This window comes from Manis pentadactyla, chromosome 13, assembly GCF_030020395.1.
Source record: "Manis pentadactyla isolate mManPen7 chromosome 13, mManPen7.hap1, whole genome shotgun sequence".
Lineage (NCBI taxonomy): Eukaryota > Metazoa > Chordata > Mammalia > Pholidota > Manidae > Manis > Manis pentadactyla.
In genome coordinates this window covers 6,510,234-6,536,311 of record NC_080031.1, presented here as the reverse complement: position 1 = coordinate 6,536,311, position 26,078 = coordinate 6,510,234, and the positions used below count along the sequence as shown (strand labels likewise).

The window sequence follows — 26,078 nt, the reverse complement described above, 5'->3', positions numbered from 1 at the left end:
GGGCTCACAGTGCAGCGGGAGAGGGTACCTGGGCCCCGGAGGCAGCCATCTGTCCTGCACACTGTGGGGGAGACCTGTCTGGAGACCAGAACTGGGTAGGATGACCTCAGCGGAGCCCTTCTAGCCCAGTGCCCCTCTGCCCCAGACGGCCTGGGAGGGAACCCATGTACTGGTACTATAAGAGAAGTCTAAAGAGTTTTCTGGCAGTTTCCAGAAAACCTGTTGGCCAGGGCTAATGTCTTCTTTGGAGAGGGTAATAAATGGCTCCAGGAGTCTGACTGCAGAGAAGAGCCCCGTTCCACGCAGCCCCATGGCAGGGCAGGAGGCCCATTTACTCTAGAGAGCCCTCGATTCCCCAGCTAGGCTTCCCGGCCTCACCCTGGGCACCCCAACCCCCAGGTCTCCCCCGCCTTTCAGGAGGCGTCCTTTCCTGAAAACACCAGACAGGATGAGGTCATATTAGGCACTCATTTGCTGCCAAATTTCATTCTTCAAAGATCAACATTGTGCTAACATGAAATACAAGCCAGGAACAGGGAAGAGGAGGGGGACAGATTGACGGAACGGAGGCGGGATAACCCACGAACGGGAGAGAAGGAATTGACATTTGAACATAGTTTTACAATCGGCAAATTGATCCCCAAGCCACCCACCGCCTCCCCCATTGGTAGGCATGGGGGCCGCTGGGGTTTCCCAAAGTCCACGGTGGGGGCCACCTGTTCTGTTACCCTTGCTGCCTCCATCTCTCAGTCTCCATGGTGAAGAGGCAAATAGCTGGGGGCTCATGCAGCCATGGTTTCCCTGGCAACCCTCAGGCGGCAGCCCACCCCGGGCGTGCAAACTGGTTTGTCCCCACCACCGCTGTGATGCAGAGCTATTTGGAGCAATGGGGCCTCTCTTCTCAGAGCCACCCACAGTCCCCCCAACACACACACAGGAGCCCCCCTGTGTGATCCTGCCCCCACACTGGGCTCCTGGCTACCTGTCTACCCATGGCACCTGCCTGAACCCGTCCCACCTGCAGGGGGCTGGGCTGACCAGCCAATCACAGAAACTTGCTCAGAGAGTGCAGGCCGAGGGCAGAGTCCTTTGGGTGGCATAGCCTGGACATCTTGTCCTCAGGGAGTGCAGAGGAGCTTGAACTAGGAGGATGCCTTTACCCCCCTGTGCCCCCATGACCCTGGGCCAGTCAGTAATAGTTTATGATAAACACAAGCCTAATCCCCCCTGGCATATCTTTTGTCCTCCTTAAGTAAGCAGAACAGCTTTTATTATCATCTCCAATTTATACAAGTCGAAGAGGAGCGCCAGAGAGGTTACCTGACCTACTGAAGGCCAGGCAGCTAGAAGTGGCAGGCTCCAACCCATACGACACGGAATGTCTGGGAAGATCTTTGCCCCCAGTGTATTGATCTTGCTGTGGGTAGGCAAGGAGTATAGAGAAACTGTGGCCCTGCCCTCAGAAAACTTCTGGAAGATACAGGACCTGTTCAGGTGTGTGCACACCTGCGTTCACATGCATGACTGCATGCTGTCGGCCCATGTTCTGCGGGCTCATGTCAGCTGGGGGTGGGGAGCCTTCCTTGCAAGGGAATTAATTGTCTGCTGCTCTGGGCTGAGTGTTTGGGTCCTCCCCCAATTCCTATGTTGAGACCCTAACGCCAGTGTGATGGCATTCAGAGGTGGGGCCTTTGGGCGGTGATTGATGTTTAGGAAGTCAGGAGGGTGGGGCCCCACAACGATATTATTGGCTTTATAAAGGAGGAGGAGAGCACGGCTCTCTCCCTGTCCCCACTATGTGGGGGCACAGCAAGAAGGCAGTCACCTCTAGGCCAGGGAGTGAGCCCTCACCAAGACCCACATCTGCCTGCATCTTGATCCTGGACATCCCAGCCTCCAGAAACGTGAGAAATAAATGTCTGCCCTTTAGGGTCCCTGGTCTGTGGCGTTTTGTTAGAGCAGCCTGGACGGACTAAGACACCGCACGCATTCTCTACGGTTCCCCCCGCAGTGCAAGAGCCTGGAACTCCTTCCAGCTGGGGTTCCTCAGAGCCAGGAAGGAGCAGGGAGTTTCTTGGTTCAGCTCTCTGAGGGCTGCTGGGCTGAGCGGAGCTGAGCTGTCCCAGAGGAGAGCTGAAGTCTGAGAAACAAGGGCTGCGTTGCCCACCACCGCAGCGAACGGGGTCGAGAGCAGAGGCTCCAGAATAAGGAACCGGAGGAGCTGGGGCGCCCGCCTCGGCGGGCTGGGAGCGGAGGACTAGGCCAGGGAGGCTGGTCGGCTCTTCCTTCCGCTCTCCCAGGCAGGGGTCCTCCGCTGCCTCCCACCCAAGCAGGGAGGAGATGGGCCTGCGGCTTTCTCAGCACCACTGGAAGCTCCTGGAGAGGCCATGCAGGAGGGTAAAAGCCCTGGGGGTGGCTTTGGCAAAGTGAAGACCCCCGAGCCCAGCGTCGGTGCCGGAGCTGCCACGGGCGGGTCCTGGCAAGGCCAAACCCCCTCACCCTGCCTCAAGTGGGACCACCCAGGACTCCCCACACCTTTCCCGGGAGAGGAGCATCTGTCTCGTTCCTGACGTTCTCCCAGGAAGGCAAGTCCACCCTGGCAGCTGCTGGCCACACCTCACAGTCTTTATCAGGAAATTTAGGTTGACAGCTTTTCCAGGGTCTGTCCTGTGCCAGGTAAATTGCATTTACGTTGTCTCAGGTGCCCCTCACCACAGTCCTGCAGGGCTGGGAGGGCAGTACTATGCCCGTTTCAGTCACCGGGAACCCACGGCTTGGGTGCTTTGGGTGAACCAGTTCCCCACAGGTGCCAACCCCCAAGGGTCAGAGCTGGGATTCGAATGCTTTGATTTAAAGTCCTGCATCCTGTTTCCCTGATAATTGGCCACAGATCCGACAGAAGTGTAGACATGGTCCTCCATGGAAGAAGTGAATCTCTACACCACCTGACGAACTTGGCAGTCACCTCCCTGGGCCAGAGACTAGCTAGAAGCACCATGGGGGAGGTCTGGTGCTACTCTTGTGCCCTTCGACCCACCCCAGACCCACCCCTAAGCCAGCTGCTCTGCTTAGAATAGATCTGGAAGATTCTATAATCCTTGTCATCCCGCCTGTGCCCACCCTTTCTGCTCTGGTCTAGAAATGTTGAGTTGATTATATTCTGTGCTCAATCACCAGAAATAATCCATCTGTAATTAGCAGCATCCCCCAGCCCTTCCCAAGCCTTCCTCAGGCCTCCCGCTCCTTCAGCCCCCGCCTGCCGGGGCCACCGCCACCCCCTCGCTTCCCCTCCCACCTGCCTTTCCAGCATGGAATCATTTTAATGAGATTTCTCTGTTACAAATGACCAGTTTGTAATAATTATATTTTGTGCAGCAATCATGCTTTAAAAATGATTTAAAGCAGGGAAGGCTCCAATTTATTAGGCATCCAATTTTCTGTGTTGAACTTTCAGCTGGAAGCCGCAGCTCAGACACGGAGGGGGCCATCTCTGCCACCCTGGGCTGAGCAATAGTCCTGAAATATTGATGGTCTGTGGGTAGAAATGTAGCCACAGAAATTTAACTTTTATTAAAATAAATGAACCTCAAAACAACAGCTTGGCTGTCCTGGGTGTCCCACCCCTGGAGCAGAGGGAGTGAAACCAAGCAGAGGAGAGTGAGAGGGGCTGCCACCCAGAGCAGGGGGAGGCGAGAGGAGCGTGAGCTTTGGGACTCGTCGTCTGATGCGTTTCCAGGCAAGACTTTGCTGCCTGAGGACATCTTCATCCTGTGCACCCATTGGCCCATTTTTAATTCTGTAAAGAGCTTTGGTGAGAGTGGCTCTAAGGAGGATTTGGGACTTCTGCCTCTGGGATTCACTTGGGTTCGAATCTGAGGCTGGCTACTTTCTACCTGTGTGTGATCTTGGGCGTCAGTCAACCCTTCCGAGCCCAGGGGAGAATTCCCTGCGATAACACCTATAGAGCCCTTTGTCCAGAGCTCGTATGTAGCAGGCACTCAGTGCATGATAGAGATAACCATTTTACTATTACTTTGCATCTGTTAACTTATGAGGTCCTCACATCCTGTGTGGCACACACAGTAGTTGTCATTGTCCCCATGGGGAATGACAGCTTGGACAGGTGAAGTGCTGCCCCACTGTCATACTCTAGGTGGTGGAGCTGCGTCAGAGCCCCAGGGCTCCCTTCCAGCCCTCAGCCCCAGCACCCTTTCCACGGTACACACCCATAAATGGAAGCATCCTCGAGGAAGCGGGATTGCCATTGCAATCAAACCCAGCAGTGTATTACTTCAAAATAGAGCTAGAAAAGTTCAGGTCCCATACTGGGGAGACCATCTTGGTGCAAAAGGTACTGGAAGTAAAGAGGTGGCTGAGGGAGGCTAAAGGGACCCTTTCCCTTCAGATTGTAGAGGCTTCTGTGTGTCACAGGCACAGCACCTCTGGGTTCTGGCATGGGGTTGTGTGTTTGCCATGTCCCCGACTGGATCATGAGGTCCTGAGGGGAGGGGTTCTGTCTTACTCATCCTGGGGTCCCCCTACTGGCTAGTCCTAGAAGGACACATAGTAGGGGTGTAGCAGCCTGAACCGCAAGCCTCCTGAGGGCAGGGATCGTGTCCACTCTGCTCACTGCTAGAAGTGGACCCAATGCCTGGCACTGAGCAGGTGCTACATAATGACTTGTGGGGTGAGTGGATGAACGCACGAGCCCATGCTTATAGAATTGGGTGGAATGGTCTCCCCCTTCCTGACCCCACTCTCTGGAGAGGGGAGAGTAGTGCCCAGAGGGACAATGACCCCAGAAGATGTCTGCAAGGAAAACGGCTCCCATTGCCTGGCCGTCTGGGACTCCAGCTCCTAGACCAGAAGCATAAGGAGTTGCGAAGCTCCCCAGCTGTGGGCTCTGTGATCTTAGGAATGAATCACGAGTGTAGGTCGGGGGTCAGTTCCTGGTGGGGTGGCATGGGTAGAGCAGGCAGGAAAAAGGAGCAGCAGATGGAGACGAGGGTGTCCCCCTTCTGTCCAGTACTTGGTCCTCCCTGCTCTGGTCTCCCGGTCTCCCGCTCAACACCTTCCTTCTCTGACCATCTGCTGGTTGAGAGGACCTGGACCTCCTTTCTGTCCGTGGGCCGCTGTCTAGGCCGGAGGGGTGCAGAGGGCATGCACTAGTCCACCCCAGCTGCGTGAAAAGGATTCTTGCCCCCCGCCCACAGCACCTTGCCAGACTTCCCTCCACTGTGACACCTGCGGAGGCAGGGCTGGTGGGGCCACGCTTCTCTCTCCTACTTGCTGCTGTCTCCTGGGAACAGGTTTCAAACTGCAGCGGGATCATCATGGAGGAAATCAGGGACTTCCTGGAGGGCAGGGGACTCCAGGGGGCTGTAGGAGGCCAAGTCCGCTACTGGAATACTAGGAGGCGGAACGCGATGCAACACTGCGCCCTCCGAAGAGTTTTGGATTTGAATTCATCCAAGCCGCTTGTCCTGGCAAGGTAATTGCCTCCAGGCAGGAGGCTGAGTGGCCTGTGGCTTCCCACATCCCACATCTCCGCCCTCCTTGGTGCTTTGTCACCGGATGTTTAACCAAAACCACAACCCTAAGGTGCTTGGCACTTGGGGGCTCTCCTCCGGGAGGTGGAACGTTGCAGTGAAAGCCGTGCCGTGTTCATCAGCAAAGCACCAAGTTTTAAGGGGCAGCTCTGCCCCAAACTAGCTCTCTGGGCTAGTCACAAGCCCTGAGACGCAGTCTTTTCTTCTATAACAGGGGCAATGAGTGTAATACTTGCTCTCTCGACATTCCTGGCCTCGGCACATCTGGAGAACAGAAGCCCAGGTGGCGACTCCTCTTTGCTCCTGTCGGGGCCCAGAGCCTGGCCCAGGGTCAGTGCTGACTGGGTGAAGGGTTTTCAGGAGGGGCACAGAAGCTGACCCCTGGGGACTGACAGAGGGATCGTCCCTGCCCTGTGTCTGCATCCTCCACAGAGGTCTTTCTCTTCTGGATGCCCGAGCTGGCAATCGGCCTTTCCCACTGCCCATTCCCCACCCCACACACCTCCTCCCCAGGGTCCTCCTCTGCCCCGGAAGCACACTGCTGTCTTTCCTCGATCAAGTTCTCCCACGTCTCCACAGCCGTGTTTTGGACCTGTCTTGTCTGACCCCGCCAGCACCAGTCCTCTGTGCCACGTGCCCTGCACCCGGTCCACACTGTGCTCTCCCCTGGACTCGCACACGGGCCTGCAGCGGGGCCCTGACAGCCACCCTGCCTCTCTCTCCCTGCCTCCCAGAGTGAGCTTTCTGAATAGGTAACTGCCCATGTGACTCCCTAGCTCAAAATCCTTCAGAGGCTTAGCATTATCTTCTCTTCAGCAACAGCCACTATTTATCAAGTACCTACGTGCACCAGGCACTTTGGATAGAGTCCTATCTCCTGGGCATACAGACCAGGTCCTTCATGAGCTGACTGCCCTGTGCTCCCCATCTCCCTGGGCTCCAGGCACAGTGACTGCCTGCAGGCCCCACGTGTGCCAAGTACCCTCACACCTGGACCAGTGCATCTGCTCCACACCCCCTGCCCAGGACACTGTACCTTCTCCTGAGGCTCCATGGGTCCCTTTGGGCTTCAGTGACTCATCTTAGACTCAGTGCTGCCCTCTCCCCCGAGAGCCCTTCCCCAAGTCACCAGGCTAGGTTAAATGCCCCCCGATGGCCCCACTTAGCCCCTGTACTCTAAGCATGTGGCCCACTGGTCCCCCCACCCCTCTGGGTGCACGAGGAAAGACCACATCTTAAGCCCCACCATTTTTCCAAGGCCCTGCAGGGCCTCAGGATAGGCGTTCTGAGTGAACGACTATATTTATTGTCTCGTGTTTATAAGCTTTTTCATTATTTTTAAGTTTTTCTTCTGTGTGCTTTTAGGCAGCAGGGACAGGCCTGCTGAATAACAATCAAAGCTATAATTTATTAGGTGCTTACTATCCTTCAAGCATCTGCTAAACTCTTAAATTCATTATCTCATTACATCTTCGTTATGTGAGGTATGTACTATTAGATGTGATTATCTACATTTTGAAGGTAGGGAAACTGAGGCTTGGAGAGGTTAAAGCCAACATCTGCGATGGAACCCCTGTGTCCAATTCCAGTGCTTGGACACCTGACCGTTGGGCTATACTGCCACCACCCACCCCCTGAATTAATCTTCCCAGCCTAGCCCCCTGGGGAGGAGGCTCAGGCACCCCAGTCTCCTAGGCAAGGCTTGGCCTCCGCGGTGCTCTGTGCTTATTGTCCCTCTGTGCTGGACACCACCTGCACCAAACAGCAGAGGGAAGGCTTGGCACCTCTTGGCACCACTTGTCAGTGTGGGCTGACTCCTTCCTGGGAGCAGCCTGGTTTCTGGCCTGGAGGTGGTGCAGGGGGGTGGCCCCCAGGGAGGATGAACCAGGGCTGGCTCCCCACTGGTTCTCTGTTGAATGACAATGAAACCAGAGCATCAGGGTGGGTGGAGAGCTTTGAGGGCCCCCAGGAGACTCTCTTAATTTTGGCTCAAGACTGGGGCGGAGCTAAATGACTGGAAAGCTCCCATAAGGAGGGCATGTGAGCCAAGGCAGCTGCTGCTGGGGTGGCTCTGCCACGGGCCAGTACCAAGATCAGGATACTTACCCGGGTGCCCTGGTGGGCGCAGCTTCTCCACCTGTGCAGGACGATGCTGCGTGGCCAATCACCACCCCGTTGGGGGCCAGCAGCGTTAAATGGGGAGGAAAAATGCTTCAGAGTCGGCCTGGGCCCCAGGAACTCACACATCCTGCCCAGCTAGCAACTCATCTGGGGAAGCAAGTTCTAGAACTGATGAGGCAGGATTTCTTCTGCCTCACTTCCAGGAAGAAGAGATCCCAGGCTCGGGGTGGGGCCTCTGGATGGCCTGCCAGGCTGTGCACACATGTCTTGCAGGGCAGTCCGGTTGGGCCCACGGCTTCTGACTGTCTAAGAAATTGCCATGGAGAATAGGATATGACCCCAGAAACAGGGACAGTTTCCCAGAAACCCTTCCTGGAGGGGGAGTTTCCCCCAGAGGTCATTATGTCCTTGTTACACTACTTGTAACATCTTGTATTTCGACTTGTATCTGAATACTTGAAAAAAACCCTCATGGTCTAGAGCATTGTCAAAGACTGATTCATAGATCTGCTGTGGCGCCTGAGATTCTGCATTTCTGACAAGCTACGGGTGGTGCTGAGCCCGCAGGTCCAGGAGAGTGTAGCTCCACCGTTTACTCATGTGAATCTTGATCTGTAAAATGGGGGTGACTATAGCTACTTCTGCCGCTGCCCAGAGGAATAACAAGATGATGTGGGTGGAGCGCTCAGCAAGGGGGGGCTGCTGGGTGAAGTGCCCGGCACAGAGTAGCTGTTTGACACACGTGTCTCCTCTTCCCTTGCTCAGAGTCATTTTGCACCGTTTGGTGTGAGCTCATGAAGCAAGCACAGCAGACACTGTCCATCTGCTTTACAGATGAGGGTCACTGACACGGCAGGTTGGTGGCTGAGGTGGACTAGAACCTGGGATTCTTGCCCCAAGTTCAGTGTTCTTCCCACGCAGCACATTTCTTCCCAGAGATTTATTTGTCCAAATTGATACTGATGGTGAAAATCCTTACAACGCTGCAGAAATCCGTGTGGTGCTCTCGCTGTGCAGGCAGCCACGGGCAGCCTTCTAGAGTCCTGGGAGAAAGGTTGGAACTTGGAAGATGGTGTTCCCATTACATGGCTCCCCTCTGGGCCTGCCTGTGTGTTCATCCCAACAAGCATTCCAGGAAGGAACAAACGCTTGGACCATCTTCTTCCCTGGACAAGAAAGCAAGTGGATCAGAGCTACAAGCTGCCGTCTCCTTGGTGACTCAGGGGTCATCTCCGCTCCCTGACCCCAGCTAGCAGAGGCATCTGCACAGGAAGGGCTCAGAGGAGAGGGCAGAAGGCAACCAGAGCCAGGCCTACATCTGGCCGCCGTGGCTCTGGGGAGGTCGGAATGGTCCAGCACATTCTTCCCTTCCTCCCTGGCGTGCTCCACCACACGTCGGCCACTGCCTCTCAGCTGCCCTGCTTGCCTGCACTGGACAAGGCCCAGGAAAATCTGGCGGGGGCTCCTGGAACCTCGTCCACATCACTTCATTTCTTCTCCCAGGGCATTCCCACTGCACAGTGGTTGCACTTGCTGGTCAGAAAAGCCAGTGGAAGCCCAGAGGACAGCAGAGGGCACATTCAGTGCTAGTCCAGGGGTATAATCTTGTGGACTGCATGACGTCTGGGGCCTGAGCCCTGTTAAGTCAAGGCCTCTGAATCCCACTGGGTTACTTGTCATAAGGGAATTCCAGACTGCCCTCCCGGACTTAACATTTCCAACTCAGCCATTTGCAAGTGTCCCCAGAGGCCTTCCACCTGGAGCTCTGGCCATTTTGCTGAGGCAGGAAAGTGAACCCCATGTGCTTCAAGGCTGCTGAGCAGTGGTGAGCTCCTCAGTTAGTGGGGTGTCGAGCTGAAGCCCCGCCTTGCCTCTCAGCCTGGCATGGCCTTTCTTGATGAGTTTTCACAGCTTCTCTGAGAGGCTGACACCATCCTTGTTTTGCCGACGAGGAAACGGGAGCACTGCGTGGCATTGTGCAACTGGACATTTGGAGATGCAGGAGGATTTCAGGTTTGTATTCCTCAAGAAGGTCCACAGCCTCCAGTATCTTATTTGTAGGGAATCCCTGAGACTTGGGGGAAAGGTAGAAAAAGTGAAGCCTAGATTTGTTGTGAAGTATAACACTGGTGGGGTTTCTAGAAGAAGCATCCAGTCTGTTCCCTGTCTGGTGAAGAGGTCCAGAAAAGGGACATCACCACTTCACAAGCCCCATCTAGTAGGTCAGAGACTAGTTGCCAATGGACTTCTTGAATATTCCACTAGAAGGACATAGTTTAGATTGGGCAGCAAGCACCCCTTTAATCTTAGATTGCCAGCACCCAGCTGTCAGCCCGTTGCCTAACTAGTTCCAGAACCACCGAGGGGAAGGGCAGGTGTTCCAGGTCCCATCAAGGGCCTGACAATCCAATGTGGCATGCACGTTACAGTTATAAGGTGCTTTAACATGCATGGGTTCATTGGGTCCTCATGACACCAACGTAGAGAAGGACAGGTGTCAGAAAACTGAGGGGCAGAGGTCAGGCCTTCTGCCTCAGTCCGAGGAAGTGGGACTCCAACCAAGGTCTTCCAAATTTGCATGAGAGCCCGTAGCTTCTCTTAATAGCCAACCTGTATGCCCCCCAGGATCCGTGATGTCATGTAGAACATGTTCATGGACACGATCTCATAACTGTCCTGCGAGGCAGACAAAAGTAGGTAATATTTCCCCCATTTTACAGATGGTGAATCTCATGTGCTCAACCTGTGCCCAGACAGTTTGCAGGGAGGGTGGGTTAGATGTCAGGAAGTGTAGGGGAGGACAGGAGCTGTGCGTCCAGTCAGCCCTAGGTACCCTATTTAGCAATGTCCTCGCTATAGCAATCTTACCACTTTCACAGAAGTCTGTTAATTAAATTAATTATCCTTGTTAAATAGGCTTTGGGGGTTCCCTAGGGCAGTGCAGATATCTAGACAAGATGCAGGAGGGAGCAGCTAACTTCTGGAAAATTGCAGTGCCCTCCCCTTCCCTCCCCAACAATTAAGGCATCTACTCATGGCTTGGGCTCTTCTTTTGCCTCCCTGGAAACAGCACCCTAGCCAATGGATGCATTTTGCCATTGTCCTTGACCTGGCAGGGCAGGGTCTCACATGTAGTGTGTGGAGCATGGATTGGGCTACCTGTGTGCTCTATGTGTACATGCCTATCACATTCCCTGTGTACAGGTGTTTCCATGTGCTTGTGTGCAATAGTGCATGTGTGGTCACATGTGAACGTGCGGCCCCTGACCTGGGCTCCTGCTCAGAGAGCATTCAGTGCTGGTGTGTTGTGTTCCCGGGGCCCGCTGTTCTTGCTGAGCTCTCAGATGCAGACATCAGCTCCACAGCATCCCCTTCGCGGGGAAACCGTTCATGCAGGCATTTATGAAACATTACTTGAAATACTCCTCCAGCCTCTTGCTCCCTCACTCTTGTTGCTGTCTGATTCTGATCGTTCTTCTTTCTGCCTCTTGTTTTACTGCCTGGAGATCGACAGCCCCCTGCTAACACAGCCTCAGAGACACCAGGTGCTAGTGCAACCCGTACCTCATTCTGCCTCAGCCTCCCAGAGCGAACGGCTCTGTGGCTGACTCGGGCATCCCTGCAGTTGCCCCTGGTGTGCGCTGGCACGGGGGGCTAATGCTTGAGGCTGCAGCCCCCTCACTGAAGGCCACTCAGAAACTAGGGGCACACACACGATGATCGGCTGAGCTCCGGACTAGCTAATGGCACTCCTCCTGACCTCAGCAACCTCTTGGCTGCCCTAATTTGGCCGTGTTCCCTGTTCCCCAGCCTTTTAAGTGGGCCCATGCTCTGTGGCCCTGTGTATCAGCCTAGTACTCTCTTAAGAGATTTAAGAGAATGAGACAGATTAGCATTCTCTGTCCTCTCCACGATGAAGCAATCGTGGGCAGCTGAGAGAAAGAGAGTTCTGTCACTGAGAAATAGCATTGCTTAAGTTCTACCTGTTTGCCAAGTACTGTGCTCAGTGCTTGAAACTTTGTTGTCTCATTTTACTACTCTGCAATAGATATTATCTCCATCTAGAGATAACAGAGAACAAGAGAAAACAAGCTCAAAAGAGACGAGTAGCTTGCCCTAGGTCAGTGTATCAGTCAGAGTTCATGATGGCAAGGAACAAAAACCGATGCTCGCTAACTTAGAAATTTGGGGAAAGATATCAGTAGCTCACAGAATGCCCACCTTGGCCACTGGCAAATGCATTGCAAACTGTTCCCGTGCCTTTATAACCCTATCGTAGACTCCAAATTCCCAAGTGATATCATCTGAAGGTGGGTAGGCCATGTGTTCACACCCTCCCTGCCACGGGGCAGGGCTCCCTTAGTGGATCCTGACTCCTACCCGGAGTGTGTACACCTGAGAGCTCACCAAGAACAACAGGCCCCAGGAGCACCACAGACCGGTAAGTTCCCAAAGACACAAAGAGGGTTCCAAAAGTGAATGGCCACCACCCAGTCAACCAGCAAACCTGCCTGATGTTCCCCAGCCATCACACAGCTGGTGAGAGGCCCAGAGTGTTCAAAGTCAGGCCTTCCAGTCCCCAAGTCATGTGCTCTTTCTACCACAACTAGGGATGAAGTTCAAAATATTTAACAATTAGTAGGGCACTGACTCTGGCCAATCAGAACAGATATCACCAGAAATAAAGGGCTCAGCCATGGCATTACCCACGTTGATTGTCAGGTCTACATACAAAACAAAATTAGAACTCAGGGCTGCTGGCTGTTCAGGCCAGAGGCTCTTGCTATAGGACAATGCTTCCAAACTTTTCCATAGAAAATGATAATACATCATTTTTTAAATGAGAGAATTAAGAGAGAGGGAGGGAAATCAAAAGACATATGGTTTGGCTGGGGAAAGATCATTACATTTTCCTTACATTATATTATTATGATAAAAATAAAATAAAATCCCCCTGAACTCCAGGCTGTTATATCCAACTGCCTACTTATCATCTCCACTTAGAAGTATAATAGGTATCTCAAACACAGCACCTGGTCTCCCCACCATTCCCATCACTGACTCAGTTACTGTCCTGTGTATCCTTCTAGTTGTTCAGGCCAAAACCTTTGGAGTCATATTTGACCTTTTCTTTCATATTCTATATTCTCTATCTATTCTACATATGCATTTTGTAATACTTGTATACATATTCTACATTAGAAAATCCTCTGGTCTCTAACTTTAGAATATATTCATGAACTGCTCACATTTGCTGCTATTATTGTGTCCCAAAGCCTGGTCACCTCTCCCTTGAATTCTTACAATAGCCTTACAAGTAGTGCCCCTAATGTGACCTCCACCCTTGCAGGCTTTTCTCAATACAATGGAAAATATCAAATGATGTCCCTCTTCTGCTAGAGACCCCAGATGGCTCCCCAGTTCACTCAGAGTCAAGAGCAATATTCTTAAAATGCCCCACAAGCCACTTCACTGTCTGTTCTCCTTCACCTCCCTTATCTCATCTCCTACCACTCTCTTATGCTCTCCAACCACAAAGGCCTCATTACTATTCTTTGAACATCCCAAGCTTGCTCTGCCTCCGGGCCTTTGCACTTACTCTTTCCTCTGCCGGAATACTCTTCCCCAGATGTCTGCATAGCTCATTTACTTCCTCACCTCCTTCAAATCTTTGCTCAGATGTCACCCTCTCATTAAGGCCTGCCCCAACCACCTTATTTTCTCAACCTATTTTCCTCTGCTCAGTTTTTTCTGTACTACTCATCAGCCCGCATGCTGTATTGTATTATTTGTTTTTTGCCTCTCTTCAGTAGAATGTAAACTCCACAAGGAAAGAAGCCTTTGTCTGCTTGTTAAGGGATCTATTCCCCAGAGCTAGGATATTGCCTGGCTCTCAAATCATATTTGTTGAAGGAGTGAATAAAAATACAAAGTGTTGGGGATGATATTAAAATTTCAACTTTGCATAGCACTTAGATTTTGGCAATTAGCATCCATTTTCTAATTTTTAGATGATAACATTGTTTCCATGAGTATAACTTTTCATATCTGATTTTATGCTTGAAATGGTTCCATGTAATTCTTGTTCAGGTTTTCGGTACTATCTCTTCAAATTTTTGATAATCTCCATGGACAAAAAACTTGATGCGCAAACGTCAGCAGCACATTCAGAATTTTACAGCGGTTGAAATTATATTTAAAGACTCTCAGGGCTCTTCCTCTTCTTTCATTGACAAATGTAATGTTAAAATACCTTGCAATAGGGCTAATGGATTTGAAAGCTATCGAACTTTTTCATATCGAGTATTTTAAAATAACGCCGAGGCTCTAATTTGTAGCAGGTGTGGGCATCGTTAGAGCAGTCACCTGGCAACTCACTTGGATGCCACTTAAAGGGCACAGGAGCTGTGAACATTTAGGAGCATCTGGTATTTGTGAGCACAGAGCCTTGGGCCCCTGCCTGGGGCTGAATCTACCTGCAACCCCACCCAGACTCCCTGCCCGCACCCCGTCTAGCAGCACCCTGGGGACTGTGCCATGCACTTGGGCACTTGGAACCAGAAGTCCTCCAGCAACTAAGGGACCATGACCTGTTCCAAGCTGCGACTCATGTAGATATCCAGGCTCAGGAGCATCTCCCGGGCCAGGTTCAGTACGTCACACTGCAGCAGAATGTGATGGAGTTGCTCAGGTTCACTGCTGAGGGGCACCACAGTGCACACCAGCATATCCTGCCCATGCCAGGTTTTCGCCAAAAACTTCTCAGGACAACCCCCCCGACCCTCAGCGGCTCCATTTGCCACCGATCTGTCTGCAGAGCTTTAAGATCCAACAGTAGTGCATCAGTGTGGCGTGGCCCACCACTGGGGACTGGGGACCCTTGGCCTGGAGTCCCACTTGCACACTAGCCAGGGTGTGTCCTTGGGCAGGTCGCCTCGCTTCTCTGCATGTAGGTTTCCTCCTCTACAAACAGGGAGTCTGAATAAAATTGATGCTTGTCAGATACTTGTCATGGATCCCTGGGATTCTGGGGAAGTGCCTCAAGGGGCCATTTGGGATGGACTAGGAACAGGAACAGGAAGGGTCCAACTGGGAAAGACTTCTGCTCATGTCCCTCTTCAAGCAGAACACTTCCACTTTCATCAGTCGTAAATAGTGGTACCCCTTCCAACATTTTGGCAAAAAGAGAGATTGCCGCTGCTAACATGAAAGTGTGAAAGCCACCGTATCTACTAGAGGTGTTCTCCCACCTCTGGCACCTCTACATCGCATTGACCCTTTGCTCAAGGAGAAAATAATTCAGAGGAAACTTTTAATCAATTTATTACCATAAAGAAGAGCCATCTTTCTTTAGTACCCGAAGACCAAGAATCTCCAAAGTGGCTGTCCAAAGGTATTTTCCAGATACAATGGGGCGGATGGCTCGTGTGTCTTGTCTCTGTGTCTGAGTCATCTTCCCTCTGGGCTCTTCTGTGACTGCTGCTAACACTAGCCTGCTTTCTCCTAACACTCGGCTCAGGGGATGGAGGGAGTCATCCCCTTTCTTCCCCATGGCATAGGGAAGAAAGTTGGAACTTGGTTCGAGTAATACTTTACAAGAAGCTGGGGAATAAATAGCAGAGGGAAAAAAACACAGGGAATGCGGCAGCTGGGCCACCTGGTTTACCAGCTGTGACGGGTAAAGCCCTGCAGGGCTTGTAGGCCCTGTCCCGTCCCCACCGGTCCCTAGAGTTTCATACCTCTGCATTGTCCTCCATGGGGCAGATGCCATTTTAATGACCATCACCAGGAAGAGCCCAGATATTTATAATGCTCAATGCCAGGCCCATCTCATGTACCCACGTATCCCTCACAAGGCGGATCTCTTGTGGGAAGACCCTCTTTTTCTTCGACAGCCGCGCTACCACCCTTGTCCAGGAAGATTCCACCTTCCTACAGGCACCCCACAGCTTGACTCTCTGACAACAGCAAACAGCCCTAACGGAAGATGGATCCTGTCAGAAACAAGGCATGGTTTCTTTATAAATGCTGAAGCATGGAGGGGTACAATAATTTTTTTAATACTCCATGGCTTGTTGGGGGCAAAGAAAGGATTCCAGTGAGGGATACTGGATAGGATGCCAGCCAGGGCTTTGGTTTATCCTGCTCAAGACACCTGAGGGAGGCGTGCAGGGGCAACCAATGGGCCCCAGAGCTCTTACCTGACCCCTGAGGCACTCAAAGCAGAGAGTTTGGGCAGAGGTGGGGTCAAGCACCCCACCAACACCCCCAATACCTCTGTTCAGAATTCAGACCCCACAGGGATGGCTTTATTCTGGACAAAGACACTGGCCTTTCTGGCACCTGCAGCCTAAATCCTCTCAATGAGGATTGTAGCTTCCAAAAGCTTAGGGACAAAAACCCAGAGAATGTCAGAGCCCAGGGCTTCTCCTTCCTTGGGACTCTGAGATTTGCATGAACACTTTTGTTTGCTTATTTATCCTGTTGCCTCAAATTAGAAGTGAAAACCAGAACAAAGAGACAAGAGCCATTCCTCAGGATGGAATTACCTACGTAGCCCTGGGGTTTGATCTTGCCAAGACAATTTGGAGTCTGTTACACTGTTGCAACACATCAACTACCGTAAGTTTCCCTTTCATCTGCTGGCTTTTAGGGTCGTGCAAAGTCCAATCCAGAAGGAAGGGGGAGGGGGCAGCCCTTTTTGGGTTTCTGGAAGACTGAAAGCCTTTCTAGACTTCCACAGGCAGATTTTCATACTCAGGAAATCCATCCTGAGTCCTCATCCCAGAGGGGAGGTGGCTGGGAAAAGGAGAAGGCGGAGGCCGGGGGGGGCAGATCACTGACTTGGGGTCGGAGCTCAACTCCCATCATCCTTTTATCCCAGCGCCAGGCCGCCCGTTTTGAGTAATGCCTGCTCAGATGTGACCTGGAAGGGCACAAAGAAAAGCCCAGGGCACCCTGTCAGAGGCCTGCCTTCTGCTCAGTAACTGCTCCTGGGTGGGCTAGCTAGTCTCGGAGCCTCTGTCTCCTCCTATGTGAAATGGGGATAATAAATAACATCCCATTTATTCTCCTCTCCTGGTGGTGGTGAGGCTCACATGAGATGATGCCTATAAAAAGCCCTGTGAAGTGATAAATGCTTTTCAGGTTTCCAAAGTATGTGTGTGTGTGTGTGTAGGTGTACATGTATGTGTATATGGACAAGCATGTATTTGTATGTGTGTGCATGTACACATGGGTGCCTTATGTGTGCACATATATGTATGTGTGGGTGTATAGGCGTGTGTATGTTCATGAGCGTATTATGTATGTTTGCATTATATATGATCCATGGGGCAGGGAGAGAACTGGCTTCCACAGGATGTCACCCCAAGATTCCCATGTAAATTGTTATACCCTGGGCCTGGGGAGATCAGAAGAACTCAAATACCATCAGGGGAAAATGAATCAGGGTAGAAAGAGGATAGAGAGGAAGGCCAGCCTTTCAAGTAACTACGCTCTTGCTCTATCCTGACGTCAGAAAGGGAAGTGAGAAGCCAGAGGCGGAGCCCAGCTCTGACGCAGGGGAGGGCACTGTGCCCGTCTCACCGCCTGGCACCGAAGCCTCCTCTAACTTCTCAGCCCTGTTGTGAAGTCGCCAGGAGGAGCAGACGCTGCCTCCTGAGCCCCGTCCTTCCCCACCTCTCACCCCCCAGGTTTCTGAGAAAGAGAGAATTGAATTCAAGTCCACAAGGATTTATTCAGCCTCTCCTGCAGTGCTTCACATTTTTTACGGTGCTCTCTGGGTGACCAAACGCTTTCATATCGATTAGCTGCCTTTGATTCTCATGGTAACATTGAAAGGCGGGTCGCAGATAAATTAGTATCCTTAATTTCCAGAACAAGAAAATGAGACTCCGGAGTGAAGTATTTGCCTGAAGGCATGCAGCTGGTAAGAGCGGAGCCAGAACTCACGTAGAGAGCCTCTGACCATGCTTGAAGTCCCTCAACTGCTCCCTCAGGTTTGCACTTCCACTCATTAGCGGGGCTCACAAAGCTCATGCGAAAGGGCCTCCCTCCGCTATGACGGTTTCCCTGACTTGCCCATGGGGAGGGGTTCTGCCTGCTGTCCCCTTGTTCTCTTCACATGCCCTGCTTCCATTGTCACCATTTGTTTATTCCCTGAGCGCTCTGCTCATCTTTGCATCTGCAGCATCTAGCATAGTGCCTGGCACATATTCCACATTGATTAAAAATGAATACATAGAAGAAGAGAAATGTTGGAAATAGCCTAAGCGGCCAATAATGGTAATGGAATGGTTAAATAAACCACAATACATCCCCTAGATGGAATATTATACAGTTATTAAAAATAATGCCAATGAGAAATTAGTATTGACTTGAAAAATTCTTCAGCTTTAATGTTACAAGAAAACTCCAGATACAAAGTTGCACATGCATGATGGTCATAGCTATATAGAACGACCAACACAAAACCAACTGTCAAAAACCATGCAAGGAAAAAGAAACTGGGATAGTGGGTGATTTTTCTTCCTTCCATCTTTCCACATTATTTTTGTAATGAATATTACAGCAACAAAAAATGGTAATCAATAGGCATGGAAATATTAAGGGAATTCTTCATCACTTTTACAGTTCACATGCCCAGGTTCAAGTAACTTAACTTCTTTGGTGCTGAAAACTTACTAATAGGATGTCAGAGCCATTGTCTAAAAATCTGGAGAACTCCTGGAGGCTGGGAAAACACCCAGCAGGCAGGCAATCTAAAGATGTTGCATCCAATTTTAGGAAATAAAGTGGTAGTCATTAGGAACTCAGCCTCAGGTTCACTGAGAATGAGGCATCCCCGGCTCACCTCATTATCCTCCTGGAAAAGGTTACTAGATTGGTAGATAAGGAGAATGTAACGGACATAATGTGTATTGATTCTACAGTATATTTGACAAAGCCTCTCCTGTCCTTGTGAACGAGGTGGAGAAATGTGGGCTGGAAGGTAGCACTGCAAGGTGGACTTAAAGGAGATTGAGCAACAGATGCAAATACTGCAGTGTAATGGACGCAAGGCTATTCTGGAGCAGGGACAGCAATTTGTGATGCCTGTGCAACCATTAGCTCTACCCTCGCCCCTAAGTTGACATTGCTAATTGCTCTTTTTCTCTGAACCCAGATGGAGCCTCAGAACCCTTCTCAGTATAGGTCTCCAAGCAGCCATCAGCCATCAGTCAGAACAGTGGAAGCCCATTAACCATCCTCGACTTTTAGAGAAGTCTCAGGCACATGCCACAGGGTTATATTTTTTATTCAGTCCTGTTCAGTGTTTATCAATGATTTGGACTGAAACCCTAAAAACGTGTATTTGATTTACAGATGACTTAAAGTTGAGAAGGAAAGATGAGAGTCAAACTTTTGAACTATTTGACCACACAGAAACCAAGGGGTGATTTTAGAGCAGCACGTATATAATCCCATACTTGAAAAAAATGAATGGCAAAACACAGAACAGAGATAATGTGATGTGATAGCAGTTCATGAAATGGGGGATGGAAGTCGAGGGGGTGTGGGCCAGTGGCAAACCTGAAGTCTTAGTGACCACAAACTCAACTTGAACCACAGAACGCTGTGTGTGGCTGATGATAAGGTCAATATAATCCTACACTTTTTAATGAAACTATGGGACCTGGAATGTAAGACATAAAGATGACCTAGATTCATCTGAAACACTAGAGACCCTAAGTATGGTGCATCCATTCCTTGACTCTCCTATGTAAGTCAAAATGCATTACTAGTAAGCCACAAAATGAAAGTCAGTAAAGGCCAGAAAATTCTACTTTTTCCCATGAAAACTGCATTGATTATGTTTGAAGTGTAAAAGATTGGCTTTTAAAAAGTGAGTGCCTTTGCTTCACCGTGGCCCTAGGTATTTGGTTAGCATGCACACTGGCTATGCCATTGGGTGCAGCTCATTCAGTCCCATTTTGAGAGGGGCTTTGCTGCACCAGGGTCTAGAACTGACTGGTCCCTCCCATCTTCCAAAATCTCCCATGGCTCGCCTGTGTGTACAGAATAGAGGGCAATCTCTTTGTCTGGAAGCATTCAAAGCCTGCCAGGGCCTGAAACAAGAGGCTGCTTTTAAAAATCAAAATAGGACAAGTGATTTAAAAGCCAGAAGTACCAAAGACTTGAAATACAACCATCTCTGTTCTACCCCTCTCCACAATTTCCTGTTCCCCAGGGGCCACCATTTTTATCTTTTTGATTGATTTATTCTAGTAATTACTTTCATTTCTCTAAATAATGTTTCTACTGATATATCTTAATTTATGTACCTAACAAACTACCCACTGAATCCCTGTGATGGTGGGTGAATGTTGAATTTTCTTACCCCACCCTTCCCTCCCCTTCCCTCATCCTCCCACTGTTACTATTTTTGGTAAAAATCAATAAATAATGTTTATGGCTTTGCTTATGGAAATACTGTTTACTGCCTCATCAAATTAGTTACACATCCTTTTTTGTATAGCTTTTAATTCTCCCAAGAGCTTCTAATTCCTTTCTTTTTGCCTTACGTTGTTCTTATAGAATTCCTCATTTTAAAAATTTTCCAGTGTTTTATCACCTCATGCATTCCAGAAGTCTCTTTCATTTTCCCTGAAAACCTCTTCCCAGAGACCCCAGTCCTCCTGTTCTGGTCTGGACCGGTTGTTCTTTGGATGACCAGGATAGTACAGTCATCAGTCCTGGTATAGCTGCTTAATTCTTTCTTGGGAAGGATCCAGTATTCTCCTTGGCCCGTATCTTCCTCTCTCTTGATTTATTCCCTTTTTCAGGAGTACATCCCCAAGAAAGTGCACAACAGAGAAATTATCTGATCCCTGTATGCGTGAAAATGTATTTGTTTTGCTGTTGTACTCAATTAAGTATAACTATTTTTAATAACAATTAAGTAAAACTTCAGGTTTCCAGTTTGAAAATTATTCCCATTCAGATCTTTGAAGGCTTGCTCCAATGTCTCCTTCCATCCTATGGTGCAGATGATAAATGTCCGTTGCCAATTCAGTTCTAGTTCTTTGTAGATAAACTGCCACAGTCTCCTCTGCCTTTTATCACTATTCTCACTACCCCACCTTTCTTTTCCGTAGTGTTCTCAATTTTCATTCATTTGCTTGAGCACCCCACAGAACCATTCAATCTGAATACTTTGTTCAATTCTAGAAAATTATTTCATAGTGTTTTGAAATTTTCCTTCCCTCTATTTTCCATTTTCTTTCTGGGATTCTCTTAACCAGAAGACGGACAGCCTGCATTGATCCTCTATATCTTTTATTTTTTTCTTTCATATTTTCTGTTTCTTTTTGTTCTCTCTCAGGAAGATTTCCTTGACCTTACTGTCTTAAATTTCTATTAACTTTTTCAAATTTAGGAACTCCTAAATAAATATATGTAAATCGATTTTCAAGAGGTCGTCGCTTGATTGTTCCTTTTTCATAGCTTCCTGTTCTTGTCATATGCATACAATATCATCTTAATTTCCATGAGAATCTATTAGAATCTTTTTAGTATTTGTTTTAAAACTATCTTCTTCTGGGATCAGTTTTGCTATTTAAGAAAACCCTCAAATATTTGGGATTCTTGGATATCTTTTCATATATGAGAATGAGAGTACAAAAAGCCACTTAGGAGTTTTGTGTTCATGGACAGGAATGGCTGATTGTTGGACTTTATCTTGGGATGATTGGGTTAGGAACCAGACATTTTACTGGGAGACACCTAAGGGTCATACTAAAGCAGGATCTTTATTTTAGGATTATTCAAATTCTTTAGAATAAATTTTTTTTTTGTCTGGGGTAGAAATATAGCTGCCAGGAATTCTACACAGTGTGGAGATGAGTAGCTACTGTTTGGTACATGGATTTCGCAACCAGTCACCCTGATTTAGCTCCAAATATAACTTCTAGTCCCTGATGTCCTTTACATCTGAGATCAAAATCTACTTCCCTGGGCGGGTTGGCTGTATTCTCTGTAGAATGCAGAGAATTCTCTCTTCTTAACTTGATCAGTGACCATTCTACCATCTGCTGTCCTCAAGGCATTTAAAGATATCTCTCATTTGCTGATAAACCTCTCATTCTCTTTGTCATGTATTATTATTATTTTAAATTATTATACATATGCAGAAGAATATGGGGGATAATGACAAAATATTCACACACCTATCCTCTCACTTTTGTTAAATCATTCATTTATAACATTTGCTATATTTGCTTCCTACCTTTTTAAAAAATAAAATTAAATGTGATAGATGCAGTTGACATTTACCCCTACTCCATCTTATTTCCCTGCCTCTGGTTGGAACCACTGCTCTGACTTTGGTATTTTCCACTCCTGTGCGTGTTTTTTTTCACTTCTGCTACATACATGAGATATACTCAAAATGCTGTTGCATTGAATGTTTTGTTATTTTTATATAAAGATATCAAAGTGTACCTATTAATCTTCATATTACTCTTCTTTCAACATTTGCTGGTCTATTAATGTTGCCCATGTAGCTTTACTGCTGTATAGTGTTTAATTATTCACTGTCCTGCTGTCAGTGGAGATTTAGATTGTTTCAATATCTCAATGTTACATACAGCGCTAGTTTGAATTTTCTTGTACTCTTCTTCCTGAGCACATGTGCAAAAGATTCTCTAGACATGTGGGCTTCCTCAACTCCACAACATGTTGGCAAACAGTCTCCCAAGCAGATATATCCATTTATCCTCATACCCATCAGCACTGTAAGAGGGTTTTCTTGCTCCGCATATTTGCCAGTAGCCCATACTGTCAACAAATCAGATTTGCTAATCTGGTTAGTCGAAATGGTATCTTGCTTTTAGTTTACGTTTGTTTATTTACTTCATAACAAATGAAGTCGGGCTTCTCTTTATTGGCATTCAAGCTCCCTCTTCTGAGGACTCAATGCGTATATATCTTCTGCCTGATTTTCTGTTGGGTTATCATTATTTTAGTAATTGATAGCTTTACATCTGGCATAACCTGGAGGCTTGTTAGAGATGCAGAAACTCAAGCCTCACCCTAGACCCACTGATTTGGAATCTTCCTTTGGACAAGATTCACGTGATTTGATTGCACATTTTAGTTTAAAAACACTGGTTTAGAACATTTTGTGTAAGACTAGAATGCTCTCTCTTAAATACTTGGTAGGAGTTCCCTGTAAAATCGCCTGAGAATAATGTTTTGTTAGTCAGAGCTACTGTTGTTGATGGTGGTACATGTTTTTTTTCCACTGAAAATACATGCATTTTATTATATGTACTTTTTTTTAGTTCTTTAATTTTTTTATTTTTGAGAGGGCACCTCTCATTTATTGATCAAATGGTTGTTTACAACAATAAAATTCTGTATAGGGGACTCAATGCACAGTCATTAATCCACCCCAAGCCTAATTCTCAACAGTCTCCAATCTTCTGAAGCATAACAAACAAGTTCTTACATGGTGAACAAATTCTTACATAGTGAATAAGTTCTTACACAGTGAACAGTGCAAGGGCAGTCATCACAGAAACTTTCGGTTTTGATCACGCATCATAAACTATAAACAATCAAGTCAGATATGATTATTCGTTTGATTTTTATATTTGATTTATATGTGAATCCCACATTTCTCCCTTATTATTATTATTTTTAAATAAAATGCTGAAGTGATAGGTAGATGCAAGATAAAGAGAGAAAGCATAATTTAGTGCTGTAAGAAGGCAAATGTAGATGATCAGGTGTGTGCCTGTAGACTATTAATCCAAGCTAGACAAGGGCAACAAAACATCCACGGATGCAGAAGATTTCTCTCAAAACAGGGGATGAGGTTCTAAGCCTCACCTCTGTTGATCCCTAATTTCTCACCTGATGGCCCCCCTGCGACTGTGCCTGTCTTAGGTGGTTCCTCCCTTGAGGAATCTTATGATGGTGGTAAATTTTGAGTTTCTTCCTCAATTTCTTTAATGATTAAAGGCCCATTCTGATTTTTAATTTCCTTCTGAGTAAGTTTTAGTAAGTAATTTTTTTTCTAGAAAACTGCATGTTATCTATGGTTCTTAGCATATTTTATTTTAAAAAATCATATTAATCTTCTGATTTTTAAATTCTCTCCTGTATCTGGAGTTCTATCTCCTTTTTCCATCTTAACACCAGCTGTTTGTGTAATACCCCCTCCATCAGCCCTGCAGAGGTTTGTCTGTTTTATTAACCTTTTCAAAGGACTGGGTTCTGGTTTTAATGAACTCTTCCCTCTGACAACATTTTCTATTCCATTATTTTCTGCTTTATCTTTATTATCTTCTTTCTACCTTCTTTATGTTTACCCTGTCTCCCTTTTCCAACTTTTTGAGTTGAACTCTTAGCTCATAAACTTTTTAATCTCTCCTTTTTATGATTTAAGCATTTGGGGATATATATTTCCCACTAATTACCAATGTTGTTGTATCTTACATATTCTGATATGTCATGCTTTTATTATCTTTTAGATCTTAATGTTTTCTAATTTCTATTTTTATTCCTTCTTTGACCCATGAGTTATTTAAAAGTGTGTTTTAAAATTTATGTGTTTTTAAAATGTATTTCCAACTTAATCACACTGTGAATGGAGGACATGGTCTTTATGATATTAGATCCTTGATGTGTATGTTGTGATGTGGTCTAGGATCCCACACAGGGTCTGTTTTTACAGATGTGCCACGTGTACCTGAAAAGAATGTGCATTCTCTAATTTTTAGATGCAGCTCAATCTTGTTATATTTTTCAAACCTTTGTCCTATCAATTGCTGAGAGCTATGTTACAAGTGGCATTGTGATTTTATATGTGCAAATTTCTTCTTGGAATTCTCTAAATTTTGACTTTGTATATTTAAGGCTATCATTAGCATCATGAAAATTTAGGACTCCTATATATTCATGGGAAATGGTTCCTTTTACTCTTCTGTAGCATCCATCTCTATTCTTAATAATAACAGTTATACTGAGATACAACAAAACACTTCTACACCAGTGTTTTCTGGATTGGTATGTAGCTAGTGTATCTTTTTCCAGTTTTTTAAGTTCAACTTTTCTGTCTCTTTCCTTTTAAGATATGCCTCTTGTAAGCAACACAAAGCTTTTTTAAAAATGCAATCAGGCAATCTGGGTTTAACAAGTAAGTTTAGTCACTTTACATTCTTAGGACTATTTATGTATTGGATTAATGCTGCTGTTTCATTTTGTGCTTTTTTGCTCACCCTGTATTTCAGTTACTACGTCTATATAAAAAATGGTATAAAAGAGACATATATTAGGCTCACAGATTCTGTGGGTCCGGAACTGGCCAGGACATAGCTCCACCATATCTGGGACCTCATCTAGAGGACTTGAAAGAGGAGTCATCTCAGGACTCAACCACTCACGTGTCTGGGGCCCGATGCTGGCTTTCTGCTGAGACCTCAGCTGGGACTGTCAGGCCAAGCAACCTACATGTAGCCTCTCCATAGAGCTGGGAGTTCCTCGCAATATAGCAACCAAGGTCCAAGGGCAAGCATCTTGAGAGAGTCAGGTAGAAGCCATATTGCCTTTTATGATCTAGCCTCAGAAATCACACAACATTATTTCAACCACATTCTAGTTGTCAAGGTAGTAACAAGATCCTCCTGCCCAGGTTCAAAGACAGAAAGAGTAGACTTGCTTTTCCTCTTGGTGGGGAGTAGCAGGGCTCTGGCGGAGCACGTAGGATTCGAGATATTGTAGTGGGCATTTTCAGAAAATGCAATCAACCACACCCTACTTTTTTATTAGCTTATTTATCTTCTTGGTCTTCTATTGGAATGATTGATGCTTGTTAAAATTATTCGCTTCTTCTGCCTACAGTTTTGGAAGGTATACATTCTTTTTGACTTTTTAAAGTGTGTCCCCTTGAATTTTGGCAACATAAAATGTTTTATATGCAACATGAAAATCCAAATGTAATTGGTGTCTCTGTTTTCCTCTCAAATAAAACAAGGACTTCAGAACGTCTCATTTTAACTCCTTACTACCCTTTCCCCAACTTACATATTCTGTTGTTCATTTTTTAATTCCATTTTGACTTGTACCTTCCATTTGGCATTATTATTGTGTTTGGTCTTTTTTATATATAACATCCTAGGCTTATTTCAATTCACTGGCATGGACCTTGCCTTTTTACTGTTTTTTTATGCATTTATTCCATGGTAGTACCTTCCACAGAGCTCTGTACTTAACTCTCAATCATTTCATATCTGAAAATGTCTTTGTTTCACCCTCACACTAGAAAAATGATTTATCTATGTGTAAAATTCAAGGCTGACAGTTATTTTCTCTCTGAACTTTAGATATATTCTTCCACTACTTTCTGGAGTCCATACAAAT

At 47.4% G+C, this 26,078-nt stretch overlaps 1 long non-coding RNA gene across 1 annotated transcript in view; it reads left to right on the top strand.

Annotated features, from left to right (window-relative positions):
• LOC130680304 (uncharacterized) overlaps positions 1-25,670 on the top strand; it is a 32,723-nt gene extending 7,053 nt beyond the window's left edge. The window contains exons 2-4 of the long non-coding RNA XR_008993261.1: positions 16,169-16,292; positions 17,550-17,671; positions 24,950-25,670. This is a non-coding gene — a long non-coding RNA (uncharacterized LOC130680304). The remainder of the gene's footprint in view (positions 1-16,168; positions 16,293-17,549; positions 17,672-24,949) is intronic.
• The last annotated feature ends 408 nt before the right edge of the window (positions 25,671-26,078 follow it).